The 21,836-nt window shown below is 41.0% G+C and overlaps 1 long non-coding RNA gene across 1 annotated transcript in view; it reads left to right on the top strand.

Moving 5' to 3' along the window:
• Positions 1-21,836, top strand: part of LOC141801706 (uncharacterized) — a 405,548-nt gene that overhangs the window by 264,229 nt on the left and 119,483 nt on the right. The window contains exon 3 of the long non-coding RNA XR_012599426.1: positions 7,102-7,136. This is a non-coding gene — a long non-coding RNA (uncharacterized LOC141801706). The remainder of the gene's footprint in view (positions 1-7,101; positions 7,137-21,836) is intronic.

Genomic DNA, 21,836 nt, shown 5'->3' with positions numbered 1-21,836 from the left:
TTTTTTTTTTTTTTTTGTTTGCATTGAAATAACACATTTAAAAGAAATAAATAAATAAAAACAGTTCTGAAAAACTGCCCAATTGATCAATTGTGAAACAAAAACTAGATATTGTCAACAAATACTTTTTTTCTCTTTCTAATTTTCTGAATTAACATAAGTTTGCATGGAATAAACCCATTTTCCATTTGAAGGAGGAGCTGGGGACCTTAACCTTAGCAACATTAGCCTCCTTGCCAACAAAGTGACAAAGGGTATCAGGTCTTTCTCTGATTTGGCCAAATGTTAGGCTATATATATATATATATATATATATATATATATATATATATATATATATATATATATATATATATATATATATATATATATATATATATATATATATTATAGTATATATATAATTAGTCAGGCTTTTAAGGGTTTAAGTGAAACCATACCATCAGATATATTAACCTAAGTACCGACATCCTAAATTACCTTAAAAAGACTTCTAGAGTCCAGACCCAGAAATGTGGTCTGAATGGAAATGCCGTAGGTTGTTGAAGGAATGACTGTGCTTGGAATTGTTTGCACATTTGATTCATGGTTAAAGTGACATTCAATCATGTTGTTTGTTTCAACGAAGATCATTTAAAAAATATATATTCAAGCCAATAACAGCAAAACAATCAAATAAATAAACATCCAAATTAAAAATAAGCTTATGTGTAAATGGAAATTACCAGAAATGTTCCTCCGCTTTGTAGCCCTTTGTTGTAGGTTGGTATCCGAAAAGGAGATGAACATTCATACATCCCCAGTATCAGAATCAGAATCAGGTTTTATTGCCAAGTACATCTGCACATACCAGGATGCTGGTGCTTAACAATCAACAAGAAAATAATGTGATACTAGCAACTACTTTAATAATAGAGAATTACAAACTTTACACTCCATAAAATAAAAAAATAGAAAAGTTAGGATAGAAGATATAAAGACAGAAAATCTTAGAAAATTAAATCATGGGCATCTTTCACATTTTCAGTACATTATGAGACAGCCTACTGCAGAATTTCACAAAGTTGCTGAGGTTTCCTGTCAGATGGGGCTGTGGGAGGGTGTAGGTGGTTGGGGGTGGTCTAATGACTTCAGCAGTCATTGTGTAACACTGTCAAGATGCTCCAGATATGGAGACACAAACTGTCAACATGGCATCAGATTCTGCTTCATATCAGTGCTTTGTGTGACGGGATGTTTTCAGATGATTAGCAGCAGAATGGAAACAGTTCTTGTGAGAAGAAAAGTGCATGAAACAGCTTCATTATTTTCTGCACAATATCTCATATAAACCTCTCAGCTCCTTTTATCACGATGACAGGAAAAACTCAGCTGTTTGCTTCCAGACACAGCTCAGAGATTTTTTTTTCTTTACACTTGGAGCTTAGTGCCTGTGTAAAAAGAGCAAAAGAGGTTTCTACAGTTTAAGTTTTGAAAGTGAAAATTTTCAGTATTTGAATAAAAGTTGTAGGTAAAAACAAACCAAGAGCTGCTTTATTTAAGAACATCCAACCAAAGACCCCAGAGGTTCAGTTTGGTGGTGGTAAGGGGATTTTTCTAGGTCTATCCGTCTGAAACTAAGCCAGGATGAATCTGCATTTGTTTTTACTGAGGCTAATGTATCGACATTAATGACATTAGAAGTGTTAACTTTAAACATCTAGTATCTCTTAGTTTTATTTCTGTAAAAAAAAAAAAAAAAAATTGAGCAAACACAAAAACACAAAATCAAATCAAAAGTTCCATCTGCATCAGGATAATCTGGAATTCAATCTCAAAATTAGGTATTTCCAAAGCAGAGAAGGAATCCTAATCCTACAAAAGTGGGATACAGATTTGGTAATCTAATCCTGCCCAGAATCTGGTTAAAACGTTCATTTGGGGGGAATTTTGAATGTTAAGGAGGAGATTAAAATAGGTTTGATGCTAATGACCAAGATCATCCTGATCCCACTGGAAGGCTGCTTTCAGGGTGGATGTAGAGACATGGAGGTCACATGACATATATGTAATCAACTTTTTTATACAACGCTTGCATAGCAAAGCAACACACAGCATACCAAAACAATGTTTAGAAACTGTAATGTCAGATTCTTCCCTCACCAGACTCTTGGGTAAACTATTTCGCCTTTTATGGGACAGTTCCACCCCTGAGGTGTGGGGGCCTTTCACTGTTGTTGGTGTATTTTCTTTGAAAAAAAAAAGGAGACTGGATGCTCAAGTCCATCCTCGTCATCCTGAAGGAGGACAGCACCCACCTCCGCGTCATGTGAGTCAAGTTTAAAAGAGTGATTAAATGTGGGCGCAGCCAAAACTGGGGTATTATATAACAGAGCCACAACACAGTCAAACCCACGCTGATAACCATCTGACCAATGGAACCGTGGTCTGAGCCAACAGCAAAACCATGTTTACAAAAACTGTGACAGTACCTGCCATCCTCAAAAAGCTGACTGTGAGGGATTGGAACAGGGAGCGACAGACTGGCCTTACCTGCCCCGACCCATGACCATCCCTAAATATGTAACAGCAGCTGCACCAAATTCACACTTTGCCAGATTGAGCATGAGATTGGGGTTGTAAAGCTGAGCAAGCACTGCCCGAGCTGCTCAACATGATCTTCCCATGAGTTTCCCATGAGTCTTGAGCTAAAGAAATAAGGTCTAATTTAGTAACATAATCATCAAAACAGTTACTCAAACTCTGATAGTTAATAGTTTTATTTTGCACTTTTGTTGCACTGTTTGTTCTTACTTGTTTGTTGATTAAATGTAAACTCAGAGAGAGTTGTTTGTTTTTCATGTTGGACTTCATGGCAGAGTGACTCTTTGTTTTAATCGATCTGTCACTATTCATTAAAATTTCATTTAGCAAAAGTACTGGTGGTATCAGTACTTGGGACAACCCGTACTGGCATCAGTCTGAAAAAAAAGTTGTATCAGAGATCCCGCCACAAAACATTCATTAAGTTTATCAACATTTCAGAGTTTTTAAGTCGGCCTTGCACAACCACAGTAGACGTACTCATCCTTGAAGTCAGGCACAGTCAGTGAAGAATCCCAGCACTGGACAGCTCCTCTGCTACCTGAGACCTGTCAGTGAGTTCAGCACTGGACAGCGCCCATGTCACTAACAGGAGTCAGATGAGCAGAGTTTCTGTGGAGATAGGGCCAAGACCTCTGTCTAGTTTTCACTTTGTATATGTAATTGCATAAACAATTGTGCAGAGGAACTGCTTATATTGTATAAAAAATAGAAAATACTTAATTTAACCCAGAGGAGAAAGTCAGGAGTCTCAGCAGCAATCAAGAAAACAAAATTAAGAAAGTGTATAGAAAGTGCAAAAAGGTCCATAAGAAAATAGATGACGACATCCCGTCCACCACTCGTCCACCACTCTCCAGCCCAGCCAGTCTCCACCTCCACAGGGTCCAGGACTGAGCCTCCCCAGCAGTCTGTTCAGTCCCTGTCTCCTGGATCCTGTCTGCTCACAGCAGGTGAAGCTCCTCCAATGTGGCGCCAGCGTCCGATGTCAGCTCCGTCAGCCACATCTGTGAACAGCACGATGCCACTCTGCCCTCCGGCTGCCCCTCTGCTCCTGGGCTAGCACGGCTAGCTCGTCCATCCCACCGGAGACAGATCCACGTTCCCACCAACGATGGATGGAAGGACAGGTCCACGTCGTCACCTCCCAGCTCACACCTGAGAACCAGCACGTCATCCTCACCTCCTCCTCCTCCTCACCTCAAGAGAAATCATCAAGCCCTATACTAGTTAGCATTGACATGCTAAAGGGTGCTAACAGCTAATTTCACATGTAAACAATGCAGCCATGGTTACATGTAGGATCTCCAGACAAACACAGGAGAAAAGTAGTAAAAATATCGCTGAGGCCACAAAAAGTTTGATGTCCATGACCAACAATGAACCATACAAAGTGATGATCCACTCCAAATACAAAGATGACGAAAAAGAGACGAAAAAAATGACAAGAAACGGACAAATAAGAGAGAGCTGCTGCAACGGGCAGCTACTTGAGCAGCGCCTAGCAACAATTTATCAACACTTCAGATTTTTTAAGTCCTGCACAACCACAGTAGATGGACCGACGTCTTTGAGGTCGGGCGCAGTCAGAGGAGAATCCCAGAGCTGGACAGCTTCTCCACTACCTGAGACCCGTCGGTGATTTCAGCACTGGACAGCGCCCCCGTCACAAACACGAGTCAGATGAGCTGAGTTTCTGTGGAGATAGGGCCCAGAGTTGGGGATGAATGAAGCTCTTTATAGTTTTACTTTGTATAGTTAATTGCATAAATAATTGTGCAGAGGAACTGCTTGAATTGTGTGATTACTCTTGAAGAACAGTGAAGTTTTAAACTATTTTACTCTTGTATAACATGCAGTAAAAAGTAAATAACTCCCAGGTATCAAAAGTTCAGAGAGTTCCAGAAAAAAATGGGCCAAAGCTCTTACTACAGACATTTTTTGACATTTAAAGTCAAAATATGAATAGAATAGAATAGAATAGAATAGAATAGAATAGAATAGAATAGAATAGAAAATACTTTATTTATTTCCCAGGGGAAATTCAGGAGCCACAGAAAGAAAGAAAGAAAGAAAGAAAGAAAGAAAGAAAGAAAGAAAGAAAGAAAGAAAGAAAGAAAGAAAGAAAGTCGAGGCAGACATTTGAAGGTCAGGTGTGGAGCAAGAACTACAAAATAAAATAGAAAACACAATCAAAGAGTTCAACACAACAGATGGATCACTGAGAAAGAATAATTCTAAACAGCATAAATCTATAAAGAAAAAAAAAAGTCACTCCACCAAAATGCTCAGGAGAGCACAAAACAGGAACAATTTCATGAAATAGAAAGTAGCTGGGGAACATCCAGCAGACTGGTCCAGACAAACATCTCATTTAATGATGACTGGACTCCAAATAAAAAAAAGCTCCAGTGCAGATCATCAGCTTCAGCACAGTCACGGCTCATCAGTGTGTTCAGAGGTCTGATATTATCCATCACTGCCACGTATCACAGCTTAAAACACCTCTCCTCCTGACACCTGTGGCTGGTTTCTGTCTTGTACTGGCTGATTTATCCATATTCATGTTCTAAAGGAAGCCAACACCTCCAGCTGAATGCAAGAATACAAACGTGGAGCTCTGGGTGAGAGGCTGAGTTATGACACGGAGCAAACACCCCCGGCCAGTAAAAATGGCACGCGCCATAACCACCAGGCCGCAAGGCACAGAGCAAAACCTGCGAGAAAGTCCTTTCCATTTTAAAGAGTGGATGGAGATAAGAGAGGGCTCAGTGGTCCTCTGTGTCCTGACTGAGAGAGCTGGAGCTTCCTCCAAAGACTCGCCGCTGAATTGGAAATTCCAAAAATGCCTTTGGGTGTGAATACGAGAGTGGATGTGTCAGTCCTTCTGGTATACTGTGCCTAAGAGTCTGCTTCTCTGTCTCGCACAGAGAGCATTCTGGGATTGGCTCCAGCAGCATGTAACCCAAAAATCACAGATGAAGTCTTTTCTTTTCCTTTCTTTTTTTTTTTTTTTTTGTCTTTGCACTGAGATGATCCCATCAGCCACTAACAAGGCTGAACCCTTCACTCTATGCAGGTCAGTTAGCTCAGGTGGGAACACTCCAGATAAATAATTACTCTCTGATTACGTGTTAAAACTCCAGGCTGACATCCATCAGCACACCTGAAGGTTAACAACTCAACATGTACCTCAGACCTCACCTGGCACAAGCCCTGCTTCCACCAAATGGTCCGGTATGGATCAGTACAGTGTTGTATGGGTCTGATCAGGGAGGCCTGATCCAGCTGCTGCTTCAGCTATGTAGCAGTGTGACGGCATAGCAGTGCAGCACAGTGTACCAGGCTAACAAGTACAACAAAGAGGAAAAGCAAGAAAACTGTTTTCGACAGCAGTATCAATGACACATTTTCTGAACAAAAAAAATATCTTAAGTCAACTGGAAACTGTGTTTATTTTTTGTTTGTTTAGGACTGTCATCCACACAAACCGCAGTTTAACATCACTAAAAACTAGTGTTGGGCATTTCAAGTAAAGGAGCAATTGGATATTTGCTCATAACTACTCAAAAAGATTTCGAAAATCTCCCCCCTCAAGCTGCCATCGCCCAACCACATAAACGTACCAGCCAACGTTACACTCTGACATAGAGGGGGTCAACCTGTTGACCCCTGGGCTGACTCCACAGTTTGTTGCTGTAGTCAAGTTAAATATAATCTGATTTGGACACAGTTAGTTTTATTTTGACCGTGCACAACTTCTTTCTAAAAACAATGGTTTCTGAAAATTCCGGCCAAATGAAGATTTTAGAAAACTCCAGTTTCCTGGTTTCTTGGATCCACCAGGAAACAGGGTTTTCTATGGGGCCAGTATTGTAGCAAAACTATTTACAAATGTGTATTTTGATCTGTGCGTGTGTTTCATTGGTGACTTGTAGAAACATACACTCTTTAATGGATGGATGATGCGAACATGATGTCACCCTTGTCTTCGTTGGCTGCTTTTGAAAAGCCTGGCGTCAGGGCTGATTCTTAGTTGTTGTTTTTCCTGCCCAGAGGAGTGTAGATCCTGAAGCACAGGGATTATCATGGTCTAGCATGCTTATGCTGGTGTTTCAGTTGTTTCTGTGTTTTTCATGTCTGACATGGAGACTGATCTGAATCATCATACAACCATAGCACCCACATCTTATCCAGACACGGTTTGTAGCATCCAACAGTACTTTTGAAGTTTTGCACCAGCGTTGGTTCAGGATTTAAATGGATATTATCTGAGCATCTGTAGTCAGCACTGGGATCTGTGCTTCCTGTGTGTTTATGATCACGTGTGTGTGTGTGTGATGTTGGTCTGATTATGTGGTTTTAAACCGAAGCCCCCTTGACTCCCAGCTCTCTCAGTCTTCCTGTCCTCCACATGACACAAATCCATAATTCAGCTGTCACCGCAGTAAGACCCGCCACTGGACATGTGTGTTGATTGTTTTCTAACAGCATTTCCTCTCACTCTTTCCCCAACAGGTAAATCCCTGCCTGCCTTCTCACCTAGACTAAAGGTAAGAAAATCAATAGCTGTGATCTCTTCTCTTCCCTCTTTCTTTCTCTCACCTCTGTGCTGGCTGTTGCTCTCTGCGGTTTCACACAAACACCAACACTCAAATGCACATCACAATAGAAGCCTGATCCACAGGTGATGAGCTTTCCCCCTCTGAGGTTGTTCATATGATAACCAGGGGTCATGTTTGAGCATCTCTCTGCTGTGTGATGGGATGATTGACTGCTCTGGTATGAAAACAAACGATAGAGGTGGAGAACATGTCTTCATCAGCTGGTGTGTCTGCCACCCTCAGCTGATGATTCATACAAAAAGTCTCACACGTGGTCCTGCATGTTCCTCTGCCAGAGTGTGCATCAGATTGGGGTTACCATGGCAGTGAACAGCTGTCCCAGCAGAGGTTCGTCTGAATGTTGGGATCTGTAGGTATCTTTGCTTTCACTCTTCTGTCCAGTTCATCTCAAACCGGCTCCACAGGGTCTAAGTATGCAGACTGAGACTGTGTGGCAGTGCTTGGACTGATGTTTGGGCTCATTATCTCGCTGTGGGATGAACCTAGTCCATAGCTCCATCTATCTGTCTTCAGTTGTCCATTGGTGGTGTCTGACGGTCGAGCCTCTTTTTCATCTCCTCTGTCTTTCTTTCTGCAGCCTGATCTGTCAAAGCTGCATCTTAAGCCCCATTTCCACCAAGTGGTCCAGTACAGATCAGTACAGTTTGGTACAGGTCGGATAGATAAAGCCTGGTCCTGTTTGCATTTCCACAGCCAACCATGCCCTCTCTTGGTAGGCTGCATGTAAGTTGGATAATGATAGCCGCATCAGCAGTATAATGAAGATAAATTTATCCTCAGGAATCTGGAAAACCACATGTTTCACATTATGGCCTGTCATTCACACAAAACCATAGTTTTAAGTCACTAAACTAGGGATAGGTATCTCTAGGAAAAGAGCTATTGGATATTTGCCAGTAACTGTTCAAAAAATTATTCCAAGATCCCACCGCAAGCTTCCACCGCAACCACTTTCTGGGGTTGGATCTGCATGTCTGGCACCTCAGCAGAAGGGTACCAATAAGTGGGAGCCTTTGTCCTGGTTATTTGTGGTCCTGTCCTGAGATTAGTCAGTGGAAATGCCACAGAATGCATGCTGTATCGAGACGAACCAAACAGAACACAGAGCACTGCTGGAGTTCAGCAGTCAGTTCAGCTGCTCTTGAGCCTGGTGGTCTTATTCTGAATGCTCTGTAGCTGCCTGCCAGAGGGAAAAGGGTCAAAGAGTCTGTGTTTGGGTCGGGTGGAGTCGTTCATTATGCATGTGGCCTTGTTTCTGCATCTGTTCCTGTAAATGTCTGTGGCAAGGGACTGCCACCTGGAGCTCTGGAGCCTCAGGCAGCTCTTTGACTCATTTGTGGTGGCTCCTTGTTGCTTTAAAAAAATATTGTTGGAATAAATAATATTTATTTTTCTTACAGATGGTATTGGTGATTGAAAATATTGACCCAAAAATAAATCATGCATTAAGATTTTGTTAAACTAAATCCTCATCACTAAAGCCTGCCACCGCTCTACTTCACCTCCTACAACATCAACAGCCCACCAACTTTCCATGCACCTGTGGCTAACCTCAAGTTTTACAGCCCTGGTCAGATTACTAAATCTACAAAAAGACTAATCTGGAAGAAAAAACAAATATGTTACCAGACATTAACAATTAAAAATTATGAGTCATGAAGGCAAAATTAGCAAAACATGTAACATAATTGAAGTATTCTTCAATTTAAAAAAAAAAAATGCAATAAATTAAATTTTACTTGTTTTTGTTTTCTTGCAGGTTTTTGAAATTTATTTTATCAATGTTTACAAACTTGATTTTTTTTTACATATTCACTTCACTTTTTGAAATTAAAATATTTTTATTTAAAAAAAAATAACCTAATTCTTAATTTAAGAATTGTTTTTTTTTAATATTTGCAAATTTATTTAAAATTAAAAACAAATAAATCACAAGTACAATGTCATTATTCCAACATCTAAAAAAAAAAAAAAAATGTTTACTAGATCTAACCATTTATAAGATTTTATACACTGTACTGTCTTAATTGTGAAGATAAAGCAGATTTTGTGGCTCCTGAATGACTTTAATTTAAGTGAGCTGATGCTCCTATGAAAGTAAAGTTTGCAGCCCTCTGGTCTGTGCTGTTGGGTAGACCGATCCCCACCATCCTCTGTGCAGCCTTCACCGCCCTCGGCAGAGCAGTGCCACAGGATGCTGAGGATGATCTCCACCACACATCGGTTGGAGCTCCCCAGTCTGGCAAGCTGAAGAAACAGAGCCACTGGTGGGCCCTTTCAGTCAGGCAGGAGGTGTTGAGGTCCTCAGTCAGATGCTGAAAAAAAAAACAGATCTATTTATGAAACCTGTATTTTAAACAGTTTGATGATAAATCCCCAGAGAACCGCGTCAGTATATTCACTAAACTGGTATGGAGCATACTATATAAAGTTCTGCAAAAATTTTGGACCTTGACATTTTTACCCATGCTTTCATCCTGTATATTTCAGCATATGCATCCTAATCCTTCAATCTGCAAACAAACAACAAAATTTTGACAAGAAAGTCACTGAAGCAAAAAAGTGGATGACTCTTTCCTGCCAGATGTGACCAACAGATGTGGTCGTTTTTTTGAACTGTCTTATAGCACTCTGCTTTCACTGAGTTCAGCTTCTCCATGGGATTTGTCTAGAGCTATTATTCTCTTTCTATGTAGTGAAGCAAACGTCTGTTAGATGACTAAGGATCACCCGGCCGAGCCTGGACAGAGAAGACAAGAGAGGGAGAGTAGGGATTAGTCCATCAGGAATGGACGGCTACAATCGTGTCATATTTTCAAGGAGCCTTGTATGTTGTGGCTTTGAAATATGCAAAGGCCTTAATGTCCATATGAATGACCGGTGTAATCCTGTGTTGTCCGGGGATGATGAATAGGACGAGAGGAAGATTGGTAATTCCTCTTTACCAGCCGAAGGTTTAAAGATGAGTCTGCCCAGCCACAGAGTGAAAGAAACAGGAAAGATTAAGAGAAAAAGAAGAAGAATTGAAAGGAGAAAGGAATTAAACCACCCAGGCCTTGGTGGCTTAATCCACCTAAGCTGGACGTGGGGAGAGGAGGGTAAGGAAGACGAGGGCAAAAGAGTGGGGCAGAGAAAAATGTGGTCAGAAAAGAACGGATGGGGGACAGAATAGATGGACAGTCAATCTGAGGAAGCCAATGAGAGGTGAAGGGATTGTTCATCTCCGCTGTCCTTTACACTCACAAAGTCTGAAAGACCTTGAACAAAGTACTGCTCAAAACTCGAAGCCTGTCTGTGAACTTTCCAGTTATTTTTAAATACCTACATAAATGTTTAGGTACAGGAAGTTTTGGAGCCATAAGCAGCCTTAAAACCAAGTCGTACCATAAGTTCCAGGGTGGAAATATGCCAAAGATGCCACAGTCAACAATGAGCTCTAAATTGCTTTTAATGAGTAAAAAGAGCTGAGTTTAACGCTCGGCTGTGTTAAACCCACTCACGGCTTTTCTCCTCCCTCTATGCCAGTTGGGCGGAGGGAGGCGTGGACGCGCACCTCTGCGCCTCTCTTGGCACTGCAGGAAACTTGCAAAGTGTGCCTGTCACGCCCTGTCCGCGCAGTGAAGGCCGGCGCAGGGCAGGTGCGCCTGCGCTTGCGCCTGGTCTACGAAATTAGAGTCCAGACTGTCTTTCCAGCATGTATCTCTCACTGCAGATGCAAAATAATAATAATAATAAAAAAATAAAATAAAAATATAAATAAAACAGCATCCACAAAGATAGTGCCCTCTTTGTGACTGACTTGTGGTAAGAATTGTCTCTGTAACTCTACTTTAATCAGCCCTGCTGTCAGGAGTGGGATTTGGTAACAGTAGTATTTCAGGACCTCAACTGTATATCACTGATGTAAGTAGTGTAGTAAGTCCACAGGACAAAAACCTTTTTAGATTTATCACTGCTTTCATGGAATTGAATGTCGTTTTTTTTAAATATACATTTTTTGTTTAAAATCATGCTCTACTTATGTGCAAGCAATATACTAGTTATGTCCTATCAGAACAGAATGGTGGCTATAAATGATGGAAGCAGTTTTGCTGAGTGAGTTAATTTAAATTTCGATGAGCTTTTGAAAAGCCTCGTTTTTACCAAGTGGTGTAGTTTGGTTCACCTCCCTACAGCACACATTTCGTGGCATTTCCACAGACTCATCCCGGGACAGATCCCCAAATAACTGAACCAAACTGTCCCACTTTTTGGGACCCTTCAGCAGGGGTGCCAGATTAAACCAGTCCAATTCCAGAAGTGAACACTGCACACCATCCATTGGTCGAGGGATCAAGGATCAGTCATCGCTTACCCTGGCGGCACACAGTCTTCTCTGAAACAAAGCTTGACTGTTCTTTGTAACAAAGAGCCACATGGCAATCACACACATGGCTGAATGTTTTCTATCATTGCTCTTTATTTACTGTGTTGCATTTTTCTTCTTTGTTGGATTTATTAGCGGGGTACACTATTACCCTTTTCCACCAAACTGGTTCTGATGCTAGTTCCAGGCTTGTGCCTGACTCAGCACGGGTTCTTTGTGTTTTCACTAACAAAGAACTGGCTCCAGGGGCTCAGAACTGGTGCTTAGCAAGCAACAACTCTTTGCTGGGCCAGAGTAAAGAGCTTTAGTTGGAGTTGTCTCATTCATTATTTGACATAGGGGGCAAAATTAAAGCACTGATGTATTTCCTCTCTCATAGATCAGGTCCATACCTTTTAATTTTATTAAACAGACTGAGCAGCCTTATGTTATTTATCTTGTGTACATGATGGGGGTCACACAGAAAGGGAGACAAGCACACTCTGTGTAGCAGAGTAGTAGTAAGTCAGGAACAAATAATGTAAAACAGATCTCTACCTGTTTGTAAGCGCTCCCAGCACCAACTTTGTAGCTGTCTCCAGCCAATGCCACCCCTACCTGTGGTGGCTATATACACAGTGACATACTGTGTATATCACTGTGTGACACAATGACGTGGCCCTGACTTGGCTCTTTACCTAGTTTACCGATGGAAAACGAAATTGGTTCTTAGCAAGAACATGATCAGAACCAACAAAGCACTAGCACTGAATGGGGGTACAAAAAAAAAAAAAAAAAAAAAAAAAGAAGTGGGGTGGGGGGATGTCACGCTGCTATGGCACCATGTTATAAAATAACCGATGTGGCTATCCAGGTTACATGCCTTCACGTCCCCTACCAAGAAAGACACAGTGGACTGTGGAAACGCAAACAGGATCAGGCTTTACTGATCAGACCTGTACCAAACTGTATTTTTCCAAACTAGACCACTTGGGAACCTTTTGTATTTGCATTAGTCTTTTACAGTTTTACAGTACAGTTGATGATGATAGTCAGTCAGAAAGGAGGGCTCATCTTACAGGTCAAACAGCACAAAAATGACTCTCAAAGACAGCCCGATGTGGCTCATATCAAACAATCTGTCAGACCTTGAATAACGAGCTGCTTTGATGTGGTTGTGATATATGTTGTGAGAACATATATGAAGTTGGTGTATTTGTCCTTTTCATGCTGATGTGATTTATATAACAGATCATTTGTTGGGTGTAATGAGGAGGTCTCAGTAGTGTATGAAAGCACAGGGCGATGACAGCTCTGCAGGTAATCCTTTTCATTCCCAGGCTCGTCTCGTCAATGAGAACATCCTTTGATCCCTCCTCTAAAGTTCAGGTCAGCACACAGAAGCAGAAAACAGCACCTGGCATGTTGAGGGTGAATGATAGGAATAGGGTGTGTGTCAGTCTTTGGACTGATGACATGCACACATGTATACACTCATATATGTTACAATCTGGTATTTAAGTGAATGACATGGGAATAAAAGAGAAATGGCACAGCGGACTGCATGTCCACTTGACATTTGCAGCCTGACGCAGGAGATTTCTGATGCTGTGCCAGAGATTTTTTTTTTTTTTTTAATCCATCTTTCAGGGATTCAGATTGGCGTGTTCTTTCATGCTCTCTGTTTTCACCATGGAAGGAGGGAGTCAATGAGATCAACAAGACATCAAGCTCCTCTTCAAAGACCTGTGTTATTTCATGTTGATGCAATGCTGCTTCTGCAGCACCAGGGACCAGATCCAAGGGAGTGAAAGGAAAGTTATTAATTTGATGCTGAATAGAGTCATCTGTCCGTATGATCTGTCTGGCTTAAAGCTTTTCTTAAAAACATGTTTGTTGGTTGGACAGTTAATTAAATGACTGGATAACCTGTTAAAGCCCGATCCCCAGTTTTCACACCAGGCTGTGATTCTTTATCCGAGTATCAGGAAAAGCTTTTAGCTGCTGTCAGACTGACAGTAACCCCTGTAAGAAAAGACCTTTCATGTAGAAAACCAGCTCAGTGTCAGTGCAGAGCTAACCCTGACCCTGACCCAATAAAAAACAGACATGCCTCATTTAAAGTCTCACATTTCCCAGAATGCATCTGTTCTCAGTAATGCAAGCCTGAAACCAGTTTTAGACATGCAGAGGCCTTAATGATACTTATTATTATCATGATTTGTTGGAAAGACAATGCACAAACCATCATCGCGCCACCTTCTACCTTTAGTTCACCTGATTTCACCGCAAATTATACATTCTGTTCTTTAAAAAAAAAAAAAAAAAAGATGAGACCTGATACAAAGCTGGTGTGTGATCTCACCACAGCTGCTTTGGTGCTAGGATGTTGAATGTCCTGCTGCAGCAGCTGCAGTTGTGATCAGAGCTGGCAGTTTTTTAAACCCGTAGACAGTTAAATGTTTCAGTACACAGGGATGATGCGCTCTATTGTGCAAACAGCAAATAAAGATTGGTTTAATAAAAGGGTGGGCAACTAACTTTTACATGAGGAACCTAAAATGTGTTAGAGGGCTGCACCAACAGTAAAATAAACTCAATCCTGCTCAATATAAATTGTAAATTGCACTTTTTTTATGTATTTGATAAGCTGCTACTGGTAGCCAGAAAAAATATAACATTTTTTAGAGTTCAGTCAGGAACACTCTCGTCATAGATTAACCATTTATTGCCAAATGGATACAGTTAGAATTGGTGTTAAAGCTCCCTGGGTTAGCCGAGCAGCTTGCTCGAGCTTTCCAGGGAGTGCATAGAAAACCCCCCGTATACATACAGAACAAATGAATGCATACAGATCAATAAGATACACACATGAGGCTAAATAGGAGGAGGCTGGGGTGGAGGTGGGATGATTGTGACAGTAGCAGCTGAGCAACAATGAGGTAGCAGGAATAACTGAGAATGAAGACGTAATTTAAATACACCGCCTTGTTGTTAGACACACGCTGTGATTGGTTGAGAGGGGTAGGTTAGAACATCAGTCTGTCAGTTGATCACAGCTGGGCGTATTGACTTCCGTGTCCTGCATGAACTTACGTTAACTCCATTATGTGAAATTGCGGTTTAGGTCAAATGGGAAAAAAACTCTTATAGGTGTAGTAAACAGTAAAAACAAAAACAATTATAGTGTTTTACTTAAGTTTTAACTTGTTAGTCTCTGCACAAACTGAAAAAACTTTACATTACTTTAAAGGGGACATATCATGCTGGTGCCTGAATTAATACTTACATATGATATAATACATTTGAAAACAAGACCTTACACCCCCTGAATTTTCAAAAAATGAGATATTGTATTTTTTCTGATATCCTAGAACGAGATTTGATGCCTCTGAAAATAGATCTTTGCCATTTGGCCACGAGATTTCGACAGTCGTGACGACACGAGGATCCTTTCTTTTTATTGATAAAGCAGCTCCTCCTCTGTGATGTCAGTTAGTCACACAACCGCCACCGAGGGATACACCCACCAAGAGCTGAGTATAAATATAGCTCCCTACCAGCTCTGGCTAACTTGACTGAGTGCTGGATGCAGGGACTCTGCTATGCTGAGCAGCTCGGCTTTACATGGTGAATTAGCAGTTAAAACACTGTAGTTTTAGCAGACGTCGCAATACTTGTGAGGCTGTGATATTTGCATGCTTGTTCTGACATGCACTGTGAACCTGGACCACAATAATGCTGCGGTAATAACATAGTGAGGAACTGACGGTAGAGGCGATCTTTAGACTACACTTTCAGCATGATGGATAAAACAGACAGAGAAAAGTGAAGGAGCAGGATGGAGCCCTGTTATAGAAATAGTTTATTGGTGAAGTCTGCCTATATTTCCACGTATAAACTATACATGTTACAGTACCGGTTTGACTCACCACACTGAAGCGTCCTGAGATGATCGCTGTCCAGGTGGATTTTCTTCCTCCTGAGCTGCAGAACCGTCCGGGTCTGACTCGGGGTCCAATACAAAAGGACGTATCCTACACTCTGCCATTTTATTAGTGCTATCAATGCCTTACGGTGAAGTTTTGGCAAACAGCAAACTCGCTCAGTCTGCCACATCCAATATGACAATTTTGTAAATACTGCCATGCTGCAAAAACCGCCCCCTGGCTCTACCCCCTCCGCCCCTCTGATAGAACTGACCAATCAGAGCACAAAGGGCTGTGGCGTTGCGAGGTTACTGGAGGTCATTCTCCAAACGGAGCGTTTCACCGAGATCTTCAGAATGGCCTAAAATGAGGATATTGACAACGCTATTGTGGGGCAATGAAGGAACTAAATGACTTGTACTGAGGGCAGAAATGCTTTACAGGCATCCTAGTCTGGCATAGTGAAAAGGAGAAACAAGCATGATATGTCCTCTTTAAGGATCAGAAGGCGTACATCTCAGCACCTTAGCAGGCAGACATGCAGACACATACACCTTCGAAATGAGCGTCTTCTTGGCTCCTACCCCTCCCTCCCTCCCTTGTTACAGAGCAGTCTGCTGAGGGTTGATGTGCCGTGCCCATGTGAGGCTGCGTGCGCGCCCCTTGTCAGTGCTTCCCTACCTTCCCTTCCCTGAACACCCTTCCCCCTCCCATATGTATGAGTCCTTGAGTTTGTTGAAATGGTTTATTATGGGCTGAGGTGTTTTTTCCTAATCTCACGCAGGGCCCCCCATACGGGAGCATCTCCCTCGTCCTCCCTCTTGTTTTTCATTCCATATCTATTACAACGGGGCGCTGGGCACGCTGGTAGCCTCCACAGTTCCCCCACTCCTGTCCTCCCTATGTTATATGTCACTGTCTGTTTATGTTTTTTGGTTTCTGAACAGTTAATCATTTGTGGGGATTATAAAGCAAATTTATTTGTCCTGTAATGAAAGGATTCAAGAGTCAACGTGCATGGTCATGTGCACAGTAAAGAAATGTTTCTCTGTTCATTGAAATTATTTATTTGATGTCCCCAATAAATGCCAACGATAAAATATCAAAAATTATTATTAAAGTATTAGGGCGACCCGTGAGAAAAATAAAGAAAAAAGTCGAAATTTTGAGAAAAAAGTCGAAATTTTGAGGAAAAAGTCGAAATGTTGAGAAAAAAGTCGAAATATAATGTAGAGAATAAAGTTGAAGTAGTATATCGAAAAAAAAGTCGAAATATGATGTCGAGAATAAAGTCTACATACAATGTCTAGAAAAAAGTCGATGTCTCCTTTGTTCCGTCCCAGTTCTTGAAAAATCCAGTGAGGAGAACAACAGAGATGTTTGCTGTAACATGGAGCGTAAAGTAAAGAGTAAGAGCCTGAAGTTTTGTAACTGTGTGAGGACTTAATCATTCATTATCATATCATTAATCTTGTTGTTCAACCTAACATAATTCAAGTAGTCAACACACACATGCATTCTATTCCGACTTTATTCTCGCTATTATATTCCGACTTAATTCTCGACATTTTGACTTTATTCTCAACACTCTATTTCAACTTTATTCTCGCCATTATATGCCGACTTTATTCTCGACGTTTCGTCTTTTTTCTTAACATTTCAACTTTATTCTCAACATTCTATTTCGACTTTATTCTAGACAGTATATGCCGACTTTATTCTCAACATTTCAACTTTATTCTTGACATTTCGACTTTATTCTCGACATCCTATTTCAACTTTATTGTTGCTATTATATTCTGACTTTATTCTCGGCACTTTTTTCCCAACATTTCGACTTTTTTCTTGACATTTCGACTTTTTTCTCGAAGTGCATGATGAAAAAAAAAATTCTGCACCCTTTAATTTTTATTTTTCTCACGGGTGGCCCTAATACTCTTCCGTAAAAAATAGCCAAGAAAAAGTAGATGTAATTTTTACAAACATACAAAAATAGCTTAGCTCAAGGAACATGATCACCTCTCTGACTTGGAGATTGATGGACCCAGAGACCCCACAGTGACGGGTAAGACACTTGGTGGAGGTGTCTGCCTGTGAGTCGATCCCAATTCTACCTCTCACCCCTTATCTTACCGCTTAGCCCTCAGTTTGAGGGGCATGATATCCAAATTTCATTATCAGACTTCCAATCCTTTGCTAGCTTGTCATAATGATTAACCTAATATCACTAGAGCGACATGTGCAGCTAAATCTAATATAGGCTACACTGATGTCAGACCAGAGAGATGGGTTCACAGCCGCAGGACTTCACTGCTGTGGGCTGTGTTTCATGAGTGATTAGATGGATTAGGAGTGGAGGGGTGGGCAGATTTCCATGCTGGACATGAACACAACATTACAAGTTTATATACTGATAAATAGATATGTTAAATTGAAAAACATCATACTTTTATCATTAAACAAATTAATATTAATTACCACATAAACACACATGAGAACTGAAAATTGGTACCATTGAGTACCATTACCAATTGCCAGGTACCAGGAATCAGAACCATATCGACATTTAGTGAGTAAGAGCAGTTTATTAAACATACATGTCAAGAAGGCTGGTTTAAATCGCAAGTTCAGGGCTTGCATCCATCAGGGCAGTTGTTGTTTTTTTGTAAGTTTCCTTTTAGTGAACACTTTTTTCTTCACAAGAATAGCTCCAGTTCAGACTCATGGTAAAAGTGCATCCATTAAGCATCATTATGTTTAGCTGTGTCCATCTTTTAGCATGAAAGCGCTCTCCAGAAGCCAGCAGGAGGTGGACTAATGGTAATTATTGTTCAAGCAAATAATCCGACCCCATGTGGAAAGACCAGGTTAGAGACTTCCATCCGTCCATCTACCACGCCTGAAATAACTTAGACATTCTTCAGGTACCACTCACAGTCTGCTAAGTGTGGCTCAATTTTCTACCCAGACAGCCAGCTCTATTATTTTCAACACACGGTGCCCATGGGCTTCAGGAAAGAGCACAATGGAGCGATAATGGGAATGGCTGCTTAAAGAGAAAAAAAGGAAGAGCTGTTTCTTCAAGCTTACCTTCCTGATTTGGTCCCAAACATGTTTAACTAAAAATTTCAAGTGCATCGCTCTCTGGACTGCACCACCAATCCAGTCAACCCAAGTCCAACACCATGTACTTCACCAGCAAGAAATGACTTTCAGAAAACAAATGTTACACTCATTTTTAATCTTTAGACCAGCTTCACACTGCAGAATGTTTCTTGTCTGAAAGGCAAATAAAGGAAACCAAAAACAACCTTACAAAACTGTCAAATTGACTAACACAGAGACTCAAGAAGTAGGTGTGTCTCTGCAGACAGACACAGGTGCACCCAACATTTGATGTGCTGCAGACGATGATCCAAGAGGAAAAAAATACCTCAGGGAAAATAACTGACAGTTTTCAGGATTTGCATTTTGTTGTCTGCTTCTCCACTTCAAGACAGACTGGTGTCAGTTTTAATTTGAAGCAGTTTGCCTGTTAATTGTTGTGACAGAGTCTGAGTGTGACGTACCTCTGAGGAGATGTGAGAAGATTCTGTTTGATCTGTGTGGTTTTGTCTGACTAACGTTTGGTTCCAGCAGCTCTGTTCACAAGTCATTCCTCAGAATTCTCTCAGCAGTTGTTGAGTCTGTGGCTCTGTGTTGTTTGGGTTTCCTTGAATGAAAACTGATGTATACCTGTAGGAATCTGCATGTGTGTGTAAGGTTGTATTTTAATACAGAAGAGAGAGGAAACTTCATTTGATTGGTGCTTGTGATTTCAGTGGAGACTTTTTGAGTCAGGTTCTTCTATTCTAGCAATTTTGGTCATGAAACAATGATTTTTATACCACAAGTGTTCCTAGAATATCGGTCTGCAGCTGTGATTATTCTGTGTTTCAAACTTCCATTTCCTGCATTTTAAAACAACTGCCTGCACTTTAACACTCAGGGGTCATCAGAGACCTTTTTGTCCTTTCAGATAGTTTTTTTGCTCGATTTTTAACTATAATTTAGTTTGTATTAGAAGGATTTTTTTAAATCTTAAACTTCAAAATTCTCCAAGGACAGTGACTGACCACTGGGGGCAGGTTAACTACCCTTTGAGGTAATCAGAGGGGGAAAAAAATGTTGTCTGCTTTAAAAAAAAAAAAAAAACTGTTTTAAAACAAAACTGCATAATTTTTTTTCTATTCAGTCCTAATTGAATTTACCAATTATTTTGTTGTCTTTTGTTACTATAACCTTTAAATTCCCATTTGATTCCATTTTGTCACTTTTTTTATGAAAAATAAAATAAAATAAAGACATAAAACAAAAGAAAATTGAATGGTGTAGGGCTGGGATTTTGTTCAATATCATATAAAGCTCGCCAGCTCCAACCTGGTCTATCCTCGGTGCAAAGCGGAGCGCACCCTCTGCAGCTGTTTGGTGACAGGCGCACATATGCGCACATGTCATCAAAGCCTCAGAGGCAGGTGTCCAGAGTGTCAGGCACATTGTAATGCAATAAACAATCACAGCAATCACTATTTAATGCAATCGTCTGAACCAGCATATACATTTATATCTATATTAACTGTCTGTTAACCAGCTGTTTATTAACTGTCCCATCACATCTGATGTCAGATTAAAGCCCTTTGTCATAATGGAAAGTTAACCTGACGGCAGCTGGAAGTTTGATGCTCATCTTACAATTAAACAATAAATAGCCTTAACATCTGATACTGAGTTTATATCTGGTTCTCTCATTTCATTTAATTCAAAGAAAAGAGGGAGAGAAAAGATAAAGAAAAAGAGACAAAATAAATGTATGTCACTCAGGATTTACCTGTGATTTCCCATATTTCTCTGTTTTAGTCTTTATTTTTAACGTGATCCAAAAAGATGGAGTACATTATTGTAAGGAGGATGAGGTGGAGACACTGGGAGAGTATACAGTATATCACCAAAGGTTCTGCTATTTGGTGATGACAAACCAGGAGTGCAGGTGGATCAAAAGTATTCTGAATGGATAAGCCAGCTGTGTAACTGTCTCTTCATTTTGTACTCCTATTAATGACAAAGGAACAGATTAAATCTGTCCCGGGAGCTGGCCCACACGGTGACGCGCTTCGTGTCCTCTGATGTGCCCCGCTGTCCATTCTCCTGCTGCAGCAACAGCGGCTCTGACCGTCTCTGCTACCAGCACTGTTTCCACGGTGCTAGGGATCCGTTAGACCAATCAGACGCTGTGCCTCGGCCGCAGGGCATTTAAAGGCGAGGAGAGGTGCTCATTCGATTGGTGAAAACAGCACTCGGCTGTGTTAAACTCAATGCTTTTCTCCTCCCTCTCTGCCATTTACGCAGAGGGAGGCATGGACGTGCAGCTCTGCGCTCCTCTGTGCCGTGACTGCGCCTCTCTTGGCACTGCAGGAAACTTGCAAAGTGCGCTGGTCATGCCCTGGCGGCACAGCGAAGGCCGGTGCAGGGCAGGTGTGCCTGCCCTTGCGCCTGGTCTACAAAATTAGAGCCCAGAGTGGCTATTTGCAGTTTACAGTTCTCAGCCCTCTTCATTGTGCACAGCAGAATTCTGCCTCTATGCGCTAACATAAGACACACAGTTACTGCGCTCACTAGGATCATTGATCAGTATTTAGAGAAATGTGTTATCATCTAGCTCCATGCTTTTTTGCTGTAATGATGCTAGTCACATCATAAATATCCCGCATGTCGCGGAGTAAACTTTGGTTTTCTGCACTGCATCACAGTGTTTTTATCCGTGTATCAAGTCAGCACGAGCAGAAGTTTCCCCTGTCACTCTGTGTGGTATATATTTAAATCAAACTTAATCCTGATCAGTCTGTGGAGACTGTCATGATGATCGGCGCTGTGAATCCAGTGGCACATATTACGCACCAGCTGGCGAACATGTTGCTGCAGGAGTCACCTTTCTGCTCTTTTTGGAACAGAAATTGCAGTTTGTCTTTCTTTCCCTTCATTCTTCAAAAATCAACAGAGGAGTTTTCCCCCAGCTTTTGTTGAACAAACCTGAAGCTTATTAGCTTCATACCACTGTTACTAACGCTACTACGTGCCTCTGTGCAGGGGTGTGTCCAGACTTTCAGAATAGGGTGTCACAATGAGGGCAGTGACATAAGTAGGGGTGGCCAGAGTGTTCCTAATCACACATTATCACTATTTATCTTCTTTAACTTCACTCTCTACTTAAATAACTATGAGTAACTGTGATAACTTAACTATTGTATAGCAGTGTATAATTAAAGTATACAAATGCAGTATGTCTAATACATTTAAATTAGTTTTTAACACAAAGAT

The sequence above is a fragment of the Halichoeres trimaculatus genome, unplaced genomic scaffold (assembly GCF_033239565.1).
Source record: "Halichoeres trimaculatus isolate MK-OKI-2021-1 unplaced genomic scaffold, fHalTri1.1 fHalTri1_scaffold_2, whole genome shotgun sequence".
Taxonomy (NCBI): domain Eukaryota; kingdom Metazoa; phylum Chordata; class Actinopteri; order Labriformes; family Labridae; genus Halichoeres; species Halichoeres trimaculatus.
Note: the sequence above shows the minus strand (reverse complement) of the source record. Positions and strands in the feature narration are given on the sequence as shown.